Source organism: Neopsephotus bourkii, unplaced genomic scaffold (assembly GCF_033783945.1).
Source record: "Neopsephotus bourkii isolate Nb327-2 ecotype Australia unplaced genomic scaffold, CSIRO-AGI_Nbou_v1 NB_1825, whole genome shotgun sequence".
Lineage (NCBI taxonomy): Eukaryota > Metazoa > Chordata > Aves > Psittaciformes > Psittacidae > Neopsephotus > Neopsephotus bourkii.
This window is the reverse complement of record NW_026902298.1, coordinates 11,128,503-11,136,388: the sequence shown is the minus strand read 5'-3', so window position 1 is coordinate 11,136,388 and position 7,886 is coordinate 11,128,503.

Below are 7,886 nucleotides of genomic sequence, written 5' to 3'. Positions count from 1 at the left end.
ACCATTGTAGGATTGTGAAGCCTCCCAAATCCCTGGGAGGTGGGGCCAGGGAGAACCAGGAATTGTGGTGACTGCGTTCACACCCAGACCCAGGCTGGCTGGTTAACAGGGCTGGGTAGTGTTATTCCCATCTGTATGGATGCAGAGAGCAGAGCTGGCCCAGCACTGGTGGTGCGGGAGTCACACAGAGCAGGATGAGCTCTCTGCTGTGCCAGCAGTGGCTGCCAGTGCCCCGCAGGGCCGGGCTGTGACCCAGCCTCATGGGCCAGCTCCCATTGGAGACACCCACGGCAGGGCCTCCCCAACTCTGGGCAGTGCAGACATTGCCATTGACAATCAGGGATGTGGCTGACACTGGACACTGGACCGTGGTGGATCCCCGTGCCGGGGGCACTGCTCACCTCTGTCACACACTGGAGCACAGAGGATGCGTCGCTTTCCTCACGCTGTTTAAATTATTCAACACTTTCCTCCTCAGAATTAACTGATTTGGGGTGCCCGGGGCGGGTTTGATCCTTTCTTCCTCCCGGATGATTCTACCGGTGGCCCTGGAGGCTCTCCAGGCCCGTTGCTGCTGCAGTCTCTGCTCTTCTCCTTAGCGTTGCTCTGGGCTGCAGGAGCCAGCTCTGTGCAGGGGTGAGGGTTTCCGAGCCGTACCCAGGCTGTGGGAAGGGCACAAGCGCCTCTTGCTGAGTCTCTCTTTTTAATTTAATTTTTAAATTAAAGCTTTTTTATTCTTTTTCACGTCCCTGTTGGAGCTGCCTGGTTATTCCGTCCTAACGCTGGGAGCCTGCCTGAGTGCCCCGCAGGGAAGGCAGCAGGAGGAGGGCAATGCAGCCGAGGCAGAGCATCCCTGGGCTCGCTCTGCTTGGTCTGTTTGAAGCCTTTTCCCTTTCTGGCTGGCACCTCATGGCTGAGGCAGGGGTCAAGTTAATCACACCCAAGTACAAGAGATGTGGTTCCTTCTCCTGTGGTGCTGTGGCTCATCCCCAAGAGCACTGTGCCACACAGGACATTCCGCTTGCCCACCAATGGGGACAGGCACCCAGCTCCATCCACAGTGCAGGCAGCAGGACCAAGCCAGCGCTCACACACTGCAAGACTTGGGAATCAAAACTGGCTCTCACAAGAGCCGCCAGCATCACATCTGCAGGGAGGAGGACGAGGGTAGCGTGCCAGGAGCGAGTTGTTGAGGCTTTATTTGGGAACACATTGCTCACCAGTGAAGGCGGGTGCCGCTCCACCCGAGCAGCCCATAGCAGCCAACGCTCACCAGAATGGCTTTGCCTCTGCACTGAGCACCCAGGCAGGTTTAGATCAGCTCTAGACAGTGGCTGAGCCTGCTCACTGCTGGAGACAGTGGTGGAGCAGCGCTGGGATGGAGCTGGTGTTTCTTCGGTGGTTGGTGGGCACAGAACCGCTGTGTCTGCGGGTGCTCTGGAAGGGGCCCTGCTCTGCCTGCAGCAGCAGGAATGGGTGCCATCGTTTTCACCTAATCCTTCCCAGCCTGCACAGCCCTGTAGGTACCAAAACAAGGATGGAGGTACCCGGAGCAGACCCCACTCAGTGTCGGTCTCCATGTGCCCTCTGCCGGGCGGCATCAGCGGGAGGCAGCCACTGGGTCAGGTTTCCTTTACCCAGTGATGTTCTTAACCCAGCACAGCCCCTGCTCGAGCTGAATTCATTTCTACCCACGCAGCACCCTTCTCCCTGCGCAGAGAGCAAGGCTGGAGCCAGGGGTGCCGCAGCCATTGCACAGAGCCACGCTCTGCAGTGTCCTACGGGCACCATCGCCTGTGCCCCTGGCGCCGCTGTCCCCGCCTGGTACAATAGAGCTGAGGAGACGAGAGGTTTGATTGTGGTTTATTTAGTAAAATGTGCAAATAAATAAATACAAATTGATCAGGTGCTCTGCCCCCATCCCCCCAGTATAGTTTACTAAAATCTAAACACGTCTGTACCAAACCTGAAACCACATGGGACCCGAAGGCAGCAAAGAGACTGCGGAGCACTGTGAGCATCAGGCTATTAACAATAGAGACCGAACCCCCAAACCAGCTCAGGAGTGTGCTCATGGTGCGAGTCTGTGACAGCACAGCAGTACCAGCCAGAGTGGGTATTTTACACCATGGCTCTTGTAGCACCAGGCCTGGGGCTGGGGGCTCCTCACCTAAAGCACCCAGAGGGGCTAGGCAGGCTGGGGAGGGACCAGGGCTCAGACTTGGTGCTCTCCAGTGCCAGCTCCTGGTCCCATCCCAAGCTGGGATTCCCACTTTACAGCTCCGGTTTGGGGTGTGTCGGGACAGGATGAAGCGCATGGGGCGTGATGGTATCAATGAGCGTACTGAGCTGCAGTGATTTAGGCCTGAGTGTTCTCTCTAAACAAGCAGAGCTGGTGTCACAGCCCTCAGCTGAGGACACAGTGGGTGGTTGTAGGTTAGAGCCATTCAGCCCCTAAAACACAACACACTGCATGGGGAGCTGCACCAGACTTGCCAGGCAAGCAGAGCTCGGCACCACATCTCTGCACCACAGGTTCCACTGCTGTTGATGCAGTGGGAGCATCAGCAGTTGGCACAAGCAGTGTCCCCCCAGCTCCCCATTACCTTGCTCTATCCTTTAATGGTGTTCACAACCTGTGCTTAGAGGTGGCCAGAACACCTCTGCCAGTGCTGGAGGGTGCCTGGGGGGGCCTGCAGCCACAACTGGTGTGAAGCAGCTCCTGTTGGCTCCGGTTGCATGGCACAAACCCTTCCTTAAGGAGAGCCTTGGCTGGCTGGCACACACGGCATCAGGGGTGACTCGGGGACAGCGCACCTGCTGTATGGGAGCTGGGTGAGGCGCTGCTCCTGCCTCCAGAGTCGATGCCAGTGGTGAGGAAACACCCGAGACTGTGGTTTGATGTAAGCCATCAGCCCAGGGCAGGCAGGAACACGCAGCCTCCTGCAGCACCCAACACGGAGCACCCCTGTGCCTCTGCTTGGTGCCTGCTCCCACTGCCTGCAGCCCATGAGCAGCTCCTGCAGCATCACGACTGCCGGTACCTGCTCTATGGAGGGGAATGGAGGCACGGAGGGGTTTCTTTGTTCAACAAGCACCTTCCCCCTTAGCTTTGGCATGTCCAACCTCACCCAAGGAGCAAGGGGAGCCCCTGCCCTTGCCTGTTCCATGCACAGTGACCTCCTCAGTGCTGGAGATCCCAAATCCAGGCTGGCCACTGAACACAGCCCCGTGCCAGTGCAGGACCTGCTGAAGCCACAGCCCCAGGCACCTCAATGCCAGCCTCCTTGCTCACTAAGAAAAGGGCTTTCCCAGAGCACAGTCTCAGTTTCTTTTCCAGCACCACGGCTAGAAGGCAGCAGGCGACCAAAGGGGCAGGGATGGGTCAAAGTCTGCATTTGCCAGTGTGAATTTAGGGGAGAAGGATGCAAATTCCCCAGAGTGAAAACTGGGCAGCAGCAGCAGATCAATACAGCACAGTGCTCACTGCTGCTGCTGCCTTTCCCTACCACCTCTCCACCCAGGACAGTGCGAGCCAAGCTTACAAGATCTCTGAGTGCTCCAGGCACTCTAATAGTAAACATGCCCTGAAGCACTTCTCCCTTCCTAGAGCAGGAACTGGGCTGTTTGAAGCCCTTGACACCTTTTGGATAGCACAGGGTGAACAGGCACGGAGCTTACTCACTGGTTACACAGCCGCCCTGCCAGGAGGGTGCCCATGGGCTGCAGGCCCTCAGCTCCTCAAGGGTTACGCTGAACTTACCCAGGTCTGGGTGCACTGCGAGGTGCCCCTCTGCCCCTAAAGAAACCAGACCCTAAGGAAACAGGGAGGCATCGCTGCACGGAGCGGGTTTGGCACAGACCTGCTGGATGTGACAGGCAGGAGGGCAGGAATCCCCACGGACACATCCTCCATAGGATGGCTGAGGAGTGCCCACGTCACAAGTGCTGCCCAGCATCACCGCCATCACTCACCCGGACCCAGGACCTCTGGAGCTGGCACTGGTTCCAACCAGGCTGGTGATGATGGCACTTGAACCAGGGAGGTGCAGCCACGCTGGCAGAGGGGAACCTTCAGCAAGTCTTGGGAATAAATCCAGCCAAGATCATTGTTCCTTAATGTGCTCCTGATTGGAGCAGGCTCTGGCTGCTCCCAGTTCTGCTCGATCTGCCTTGTCCCATGCCGTGGTACAGAAAAGCACTGTCAGGATGGGATGATGGCAGCAGAGCGAGGGATGACTTAGTGCCCGCTCCTTCACTGAGCAGCTCTTTTCTCCCACCACACTTGGTGCTTTAGGAATACAGACCAACCCTGGTCAGAAATCCAGGCAGGACAGAGAGCTTTTTAGTTCTGGTCTTCCCAGTGCATTTCCAAGCCCTGTAACTGCAGCAGTACGCGTCTCCTCACAATGGAGCCCTGTTTCACTCCCAGATTTTTCCTCACCTTCCCGTCTTCTCATCTCTTCCCATTTCTTCTCTCTGCTCTGCTTTACCCCATAAAACCTTCACGTCCTTTGATCCTCCTGCTTCCTTTCTTCCTTTTCCCCCATCTCCAACCCTATTCCCCTTCCCACTGCTCTTGCTTTTCAGGCTCCTCCTTCCCTTTATCCCTGCAGCACCCACCTCTGGCCTGGGGAGAGAAGCAGCCCTGTCCTGGCTGTTCTCATCGATACCCCAGGGCCTGGCACAGCACCGATGCTCTCTATTTACAGCACCTATTTACCACTCCCTCCTCAGTAGGTCAGTAATGCTGACAGGGGATACACAGACCCTCACACAGGTAAGGTCTTGGTTTTCTGAGACAAGCCCACATCTCAAATGAACCTCCAGGAGAGGCGTTTGTCTTTTGATGGCTCTGTAATTACCAAGCTTACCAGTGCATGGTATAAATAATTCTCTTTATTGGCAAGTTTCAACTATGTGCTCAGCCTATACAAGACACAATGATGCAGAAAGTTCTTGTCCCAGATAAAAGAGAAACATGGAGGGAAATGGGAGCTAAAGGTAAAGGATAGAGAGAGTCATAGTTTTCAAGTATTACATTCCATTCTGTAGGTGTTACAAACAGGACTGAGGCTTTAAAGGAGGATCTGAGTAAGACGGCAATAACCTGGAGACAAGATGTCTGCAGCTCTGGTGTTCTCCTGATCCCACCTGGGTTTTAGGGCATTCCCTGGCCCAGGACTGACCATTGACAACAAGGATCCAACAGTGTGTCACTGTGAGGCCCTCAGAGACCAGAACCCTGTCGGCAGGGTTCTCTGGAGACCTTTTGCCTTCCAAATGCCATAAACTACAGGATCCACAGAGCGCTTGGGAATGGCCTTTGCTGAGGTAGTTTGTTGGCCAGGCAAGCCTAAGTGCCAAATGAATTAGCTGCACGACAGAACATCCTCCTCTTTCTCCAGGTTCCTGACTCTTGTACATGCTCTCTGCAGTAACCCAGCAAGGCTGAACGTCAGAATCCCAAAGGGAGGACAAACGGAGGTGAAGAAGGGTCAAAACAGTTCTGGAAAGACACAACAGATTCTGCCCAAGGGGGCATGGTCCACAAGGAAGTGTAACACCAGTGTTTCAGTGGTTATCTGAGCAGCTCGTGGAGGGAGGCCCCAGTAAAAGAGTGAGTTTTGGTTTGACATCTCAATACGGTACCTTACAAACATGTGTGATTAAAACCACGCATTCGCCATCAGTGCTTCAGAAGCAAAGAGAGGGCAGGGTGCAACCCAGCTGGGGGAAATGAGAAACGTGCACTGCAAATTCACCACTATTTTCTTTTGGATCCACATGGGAAGGATGTGGATTCCAGAGTTTACTCCCTGTACTGGTGGGGCTAAGAGGGAGGTTTCACTCTGGGTCCTCCTGAATGCTGGTTATGCTGCTTTTCAGGGCTGTCTCTGCAATGGTACAGGGAAGAAGACGATTTGAAGCCAAGGAGGTCAGAATCGGGATTCATGTTTCTAGACAGCTGGAATACAGATTTGCTTTCTTAAGCCTGGTCAGCCAGGAAGGATTAACATACAGTATCCTGTTCCCTGCCCACAGCAAAACCAACAGATCTGCCCATGAATTATCACCTCTTCAGTTTCTAAGTTAGCAGCTCTTAATCCATATCCCCACCGGCATACACTTGCTGCAACAAAGCCCTTGTTTTGCTCAAGCAACCCATTAGTTCATCCTGCTAACATGGTAACTCCTGGCTAATGATGTCCTCCCAGAATCACCCTTGCTGCTCACCCTACCTGCCAATCAATCAGCCCTAGAAGCATTGCCTTTGCTGGGCTTTGTGCAGCACTAAAACCACTGTTGGCCCCATGCAAAGGTCATGAGCTTACTAATGATAACACTAATTCTTCTCGCCAGGTCCCACACTCCCTTTCCCACTCTGACCACAAGGCACCTTTCCAGCTGGTTAAAGAAGGGACTGCAAGGAGAAGGGAAGAAACCGCTTCTGCAATCCTTACTCCATTTCTGAGCAAGGCAGCAGGGTGACTTCTTAAAGCCCTTAGCACTGGGCTGAGAGCCAGGACCGGCTCCAACACGAGCTTCCTCTGTGGTCTCATCTCCTCCTTTATAACAGAGATTTAAAAGCTGCTTATTTCCCACCAATGACAGGCAATGACATAAGAATTAGTTATTATCTTGATGGTGACTTGGAAATGCAAAACACCACAGGTTTTATTACAAACTCACTCTATGTCAGGTATTACAAGAGCAAGAAAACAAACCGATGTAAACCCAGGAGACAAACTTGAGCTTCAAGCTGTCAAAGAGTTTAGATTTCTCCCTTGATTGGAACCTCTTAACAACTGCCAGAAAACTCCCATTTTCTTCTGTATTTAGCAAATGCCAATTCCCCTTCCACCCCATTGCTGCTAATTGGGCAGCGATAACCCCAAATCACTCCTGTCTATGTGGCAGCATCATTGCCAGTGGCAATGCTGGGAATGCTCCTTGCCTACTGACTGATACAGCTGCAGAGCCAGGAGGAAAAGCATCCAAACAGTCAGAGAGAGGCAGAACTAGCTAGTAGCATCAAAAAGCCTAAGTTAAAATCATTTCTCTGCCTGGCAATGATTAACTAAAGGCAACCTTTAACAGTCTGGAACACAAATGCTGCAACAAAAGGGACATAAAAGTCTATACGTATCTACTCTGATGCTGGAGACAAGCAGATGCCTCAGAAAAGCAGTAATTCCTGTTTCAACATCTCCTGGCTTGTCAACTGCGCTCACATTTACATATGAATTTTGCTTCTATCCCTTCTTGAATTGGCAAATAAAACCGAAGGACTTTCCAGTCTTCAGGCATAGCTGCTACCCCCAAATAGTGCAAGTGCTTCCAAGTGAGCTCAGAAGCTAACACCAGAAACAAGAAGAGGAGAACCATCAAGACAGTGCACCTATCCTTACTGTCTCTTACCAGGAACATACTCAGTACTTCAGAAGATGATGTTAAGTGTTACCCAAGTGGCCAACTACAGAGAACAACCTGGCCAAACAGGCAGTTTCTCAAGGCCATTAAGTCTCTGGGTTTCTAAAGAAAGAAGGCTCAAATTCAGTTTGGCTTTTCTCTCCATGCCTTGAAATGCTCAGTCCTTTGTTTCAATGCTATGGGTTGCTGGCCCAGTGCTGCCCTATAGGAATGCCCCCCACTGGTGACTTAAGTTGATGCAAGGCCATTTTTAGTTTGGTCAGTTTTGGCATCGCCTGCCTGTCTCCCTGCCACTGGAGCTAACTTTGCCTTCCAGCCCTGCCAGCTCCAGAACTCAAACATCAAAAGACAGAGTCAAGGTTATCACAGGCTCAGCTAGGAACTGCACGGAAGAGTCACTTTCCCAACTACAGACAAATGTGAGAACTTGGGATATCAGTTCTGAGCTCAGG